The sequence below is a fragment of the Mus pahari genome, chromosome 1 (assembly GCF_900095145.1).
Source record: "Mus pahari chromosome 1, PAHARI_EIJ_v1.1, whole genome shotgun sequence".
Classification (NCBI taxonomy): Eukaryota; Metazoa; Chordata; class Mammalia; order Rodentia; family Muridae; genus Mus; species Mus pahari.
In genome coordinates, this window is record NC_034590.1 from 125,724,581 (window position 1) to 125,730,674 (window position 6,094).

The following is a 6,094-nucleotide window of genomic DNA, read 5'->3' on the forward strand; positions in this document are numbered from 1 at the left end:
TTCTTCTCCTATGGAAACATGTATATCATCTCTCCCCTAGCATAGCACATTTTCTTCTGCTTGCCTTTGCTGTATACTAGCAAGATAAGCTAAAGCTTGTTTTATAACAAGTTTTGGGTGCCTTTATTTATTTTTATCATTTGTCCCAACTTGATGTTTTCCTGTTTTATTTATTAATATTTTAAATTCCTCTTTTAAGGTTTGCTTCCATATTTCATATATCATTTGTACTTATGAATATGGTGAGAAATATCGATCTCTTTTCATTCTTGTAATACAGATCAACAGTAAGACCAACACCATTTTTTGAAGATTCTTTTATCCACTGTACATTTTTTACTTCTTGCTCAAAGATGAAGTGTCCACTAGTATGTAGGTTTCTTACAGTGCTTGAATTTGATTCCGTTAATTGACCTGTCTGTTTCTGTACCAATAAAATGCAGTATTTATGACTATTGCTTTTTACTACAGCTTGACGTGAGGGACAGCAATGCCCATGGAAGTGCTTTTACTGTTGATAATTGTTCTGGCTACACTGTGTCTCATGTGTTTTCTTTGGTTGGTGATTTTGACCAAGGAAGCTTTGGAGTTACTGGTTAGTTCATATTGTTGTTCCTCCTATGGGGCTGCAAACACTTTCAGGTCCTTGGGTCCTTTCTCTAGCACCTTCATTGGGGACCCTGTGCTCCATCCAACGGATGGCTGTGAGCATCCACTTCTGTATTTGTAAGGCACTGGCAAAGCCTTTCAGGAGACAGCTATAACAGGTTTTTGTCTGCAAGCACTTCTTGGCATCCACAAAAGAGTCTGGATTTGATGATGGTATATGGGATGGATCCCCAGGTGTGACAATCTCTGTATGGTCATTCCTTTAGTCTCTGCTTCACACTTTTTCTCTGTAACTCCTTCCATGGGCGTTTTGTTCTCCCTTCTAAGAAGGATCAAAATATCCACACTTTGGTNTTCCTTCTTTTTGAGTTTCATGTGTTTTGCAAATTGTATCTTGGGTATTCCAAGATTCTTTGGTAATATCCACTTATCAGTGGGTGCATATCATGTGTGTTCTTTTGTGAATGGGTTACCACACTTACAATGATATCCTCCATATCCATCTTTTTGCCTAAGAATTTCATAAATTAATTATTTTGGGGGGGGTTGGCAATTCAATAAAGTTTTATTGTTCTATTTTCTTTTTTATTATATGTTTTCTTCATTTACATTTCAACTGCTATCTCCTTTCCTACTTTTCTCTCCAAAAATCCCCTATATCCTCCCCCCTTGCCCTGTTCCACACCCCACTCACACCCAATTCCTGGCTCTGGAATTCCTCTCTACTAGGGCATAGAATCTTCGTAAGACCAAGGGCTACTCTTCCCACTGATGGCCAACTAAGCCATCCTCTGAAACATACGCAGCTAGAGACACAAGCTTTGGGGTTACAGGTTAGATAATAGTTTTGTTCCTCCTATAGGGCTGTAGACCCCTTAACTTCCTTGGGTACTTTCTCTAGCTCCTTCATTGGGAACCCTGTGTCCCATCCAATAGATGACTGTGAGCATCCACTTCTGTATTTGCCAGGCACTGGCATAGCCTCACAGGAGACAGATATATCAGGGTCCTGTCAGCAAAATCTTGCTGGCATATGCAATAGTGTCTGGGTTTGGTGATTGTTTATGGGATGGATCCCCAGGCAGGGCAGTCTCTGTATGGTCCTTCCTTCAGTCTCAGCTCCAAACTTTGTCTCTGTAACTCTTTCCATGGGTATTTTGTTTCCCCTTCTAAGAAGGAACAAAGTATCCAAACTTTGGTCTTCCTTCTTCTTGAATTTCATGAGTTTTGCAAATTGGATATAGGGTATTCTAAATTTTGGGGCTAATATCCACTTATCAGTAAGTGCATATCATGTGTGTTCTTTTGTGATTGGATTACCTCAGTCAGGATGATATCCTCCAGATCCATCCATTTGACTAAGAAATTTATAAATTCATTGTTTTTAATAGCTGAGTAGTACTCTATTGTGTAAATGAACCACATTTCTGTATCTATTCTTCTGTTGAGGGACATATGGGTTCTTTCCAGCTTCTGGCTAATATAAATAAGGCTTCTATGAACATAGTAGATCATGTATCCTTATTACAAGTTGGAATGTCTTCTGGGTATATGCCCAGAAGTGGTATTGCTGTGTCTTCTAGTAGTACTATGTCCAATTTTCTGAGGAACCGCCAGACTGATTTCCAGAGTGGTTGTACCAGTTTGCAATCCCACCAGCAATGGAAGAGTGTTCCCTTTTCTCCACATCCTTGCCAGTATCTACTGTCAACTGAATCTTTGACCTTACCCATTCTGACTGGTATGAGGTGGAATCTCAGGAGAAAATAAAGGAGAAAGTAGGGAAGAGCCTCAAACATATTGGCACAGGGGAAAAATTCCTAAACAGAACACCAATGGTTTGTATTGTAAGATCAAGAATTAATAAATGGGACCTCATAAAGCTGCAAAGCTATTTTCAGGATTCTGAGGAACTTCCAGATTGTTTTTTAAACTAGTTGTACTAGCTTGAAATCCCACGAGCAATAGAAGAGTGTTCCTCTATCCAAACATCCTCTCTTCTGTAACATCAGCATCTTCTGTAAAAAAAGGATACAAATTTGATAGGAAGAAGTGAAGATATCACTATTTGAGGATGATATAAAATTATACATAAGCAACCCCAAAAAATCCACCAGGTAACTTCTACAGCTGATAAACAACTTTAGCAAAGTGACTGGGCATAAAATTAACTCAAATAAATCAGTCCTTTCTCTACTCAAAGGATAAATGGCCTGAGAAAAAAATAATGCCCTTCACAATATTGACAAATAACATAAAATATCTTGGTGTGACTCTAACCAAGCAAGTGAAAGATCTGTATGACAACAACTTCAACTCTCTGAAGAAAGAGACCTAAGAAGAACTCACAAGATGGAAATGTATCCCATGCTCATGGATTGACAGGAGTAGCATAATAAAAATAGCCATCTTACCAAAAGCAATCTACAGATTCAATGTAATCCCCATCAAAATTCCCACTAAGTTCTGTTTTTATACCATGAGTTAATGTTTATGTTTAGTTCATTACTGCTGTTAAGTGCAAGGGAATTGTTGCCTGCATGTATATTATGTTACAAGGAAGATGGAAGAATTTGGAATGTTCCTTCTTTGTTTTTTTCCCTAATGTTTAATAGAGAACAATATTAAATAAATTTTTTGAGTGCTGAGGTGAGTTTCTGTGTTAGTAGTTGTGATCCAATAAAATGTTTTCTCTGGACAAAGTGAAAGTCACTGTACTTTTCAGACTTAATTAATTATATTTAATTTAATAAGTGAACATTTAATCAATAAATTGAAAACATCAAAAATACAATAACCATGATTTTTCCCACCAAAGTTGACAATAAATCAGAGAAAGGCAAATCTACCTTACACCAATGAGAATGACTAAGATTAAAAACGCAGGACACAGCAGAAGATGGCAAGGATGTGGAGAAAGAGGAACACTCCTCCATTGCTGGTGGAATTGCTAGCTGGTACAATTTGGTGTATCAGCTTTGGAAATCAATCTGGTGGTTCCTCAGAAAATTGGAAATAGTTCTACCTGAAGAGCCAGCTGTACCTCTACTGGCCATATACCCTAAAGATGCCCCAACATATAACACATGTTCTACATGTCCCTTATTTATTATAGCCTTATTTATAATAGTCAAAAGCTATAAACAATCCAGATGTTCTTCAATGGAGAATGGATAAATAGAATGTGGTCACAATGGAATAATACTCATCTATTAAAAACAATGATTCACAAAATTTGCATAAAAATTAATGGAACTAGAAAATATCATCTTTCCAAAAGGACATATATGGTATGTACTCACTAATAAGTGGATATTAGCCCAAAGCTCAGTATACCCATGATACAACTCACATACCATATGAAGGAAGAAGAAAGAAGGCCAAAGTGTGGATGCTTTAATGCCAATCTATGGGGGAACCAAACAATCACAGCAGGCAGAGGGAAAGAGGAACCTGAGTGGAAGAGGGAAAGGGGAGGCAGGATCAGGTATGGGAAGTTACAGGAGAGAGTTCCAGAGACCCAGGAGGATAATAGAAATATGTAACAGTGGAAATGGTGAATGGGGAGTCCACTAGAAAGTCCCATAGGCTAGAGATGTATGTGGTTCCCAGGACCCAGTGGGGATGCCATTAGCCAAAGTACCCAACAGCAGGGAGATAGAACCTGAAAAGACAACCTCCAGTATATAGACATGGATCAGTGTTGAGGGATGGGCCACCCACCCATCTCAAAATCATTAACCCAGAATTATTCCTGTCTAAAGAAAATACAGTGACAAAAAATGGAGCAGAGACTAGAGGAAAGGCCATCTAGAGACCAACCCACCTTCGAATCCGTCCCATTCACAGACACCAAATCCTGACACTATTGCTGATTTCAAAAAGTGCTTGCAGACAGCAGCCTTGTATAGCGCTCCTTCGAGTGGATCTGACAGCACCTGACAAAGACAAATGCAGTTCTCATAGCAAATCGTTGGACTGAGCCCATGTATCAAAATGAGAGAATTAGAAGAAGGACTGAAGGAGCTGAAGGGAATTGTAAACCCATAGGAAGAATAACAGTATCAACTAATCAGAACCCTCAGAGCTCCCAGGGACTAAACCACCAACCAAAGAATATACATGACTTGTTCCATGGCTCCAACTACATATGTAGCAGAGGACTGACTTATCTCTATCATTGTGAGGGGAGACACTTGGTCCTGTAGAGGTGTTTTGCCCCAGCAAAGGGAGATGCTAATGGGATGAAGCAAGAGTGGATGGATGGAAAAGCATCCTCTTAGTGGCAAAGTGGATGGGGTATGGTGTGAGGGGTTTGCAAAGGAAAGACTGGGAAGGAGGACAATATTTGAAATGTAAATAAATAAAATAATTAATAAGAAGAACTATTTGCATTTCTTTGGGTGTGTGAATTTAATTAGACTTTTTATGGATTGGGTGCTTTCTTTCTTGTTACAATTTTTAGGGGTTTTCTTTAAATACTAATCTTATTCAGATTCATAAAGAGCAAAGTTTTCTTTTACAAATAGGAAGGAGTCTCTTCACTCAACTGATTCCTTTGCTGAGTTGAGGCTTTTGAATCTCATAAGATTCCCTCTTGTTAATTGTTCAAATTATTTTTATAACTGATTGAAGACTTTCTTAAAGTATCTTCCTTATTTTTTCCTGATATTTCAGTGACAAACTTTGAAACTTTTGAGAAGTTACACAACACACAGCGAGTTGTTTAACAAGTCACAATAAAACATATATGTATTTAAATATTATAAAATTCATCTCATAACCTAAATTTCATATTTATATTTAGATTCTATCTCCAAAACATCTCCTTATGTGTTTAGTAACCTAACCTGTAATTACCTTAAATCTAAAATGCTTCTGACCCTATGCTATTTGGGGACTGAACACTTAGCATCCGTGCTAGCCAAATCATCTCTTATACATGTTAATTTTGGCCAAGCCCATATCCATCCATTGATACTTTTTTCATTTAATTTATTAAATTAATCTTTTTGAAAAATCTTGAATGTTTATATCTCATTTAAAATGTTTATTTCCCTGCAGTAAAGTGTTATGACATATTGAGCTCATTTTGCTTGAGAATTTTCTACTTACCACATTTCAGGAGCTGCAAGTATTATTTTCACTGGATTTCTTATTTCTCCTTTATTTTTAATACAATTTCTTTTTTTTTGGTTTGCACATTTGTATACTCCAGTTTTTCATCCATTGGCTCCTTCTTGTTGGACTTATGATAAGGTGCACATCAAGATAGGAACATGTGGTAGAACAAAATTCAACAGTTTGATGAGTGATGAAAAACAGTTTTTCATTTTTCATACTCAGGCAGTTTGTCTTATAATCATTTTATATAGAATCTTTCCACAGGAAGGAGTCAATGATGGCATGATTTGTTTTTCTTGATTCTTGTAATGGTCAAGGAAACTATTCTGTTAATTTTGTTCTTTCTTGTTTTCTTTAGTTT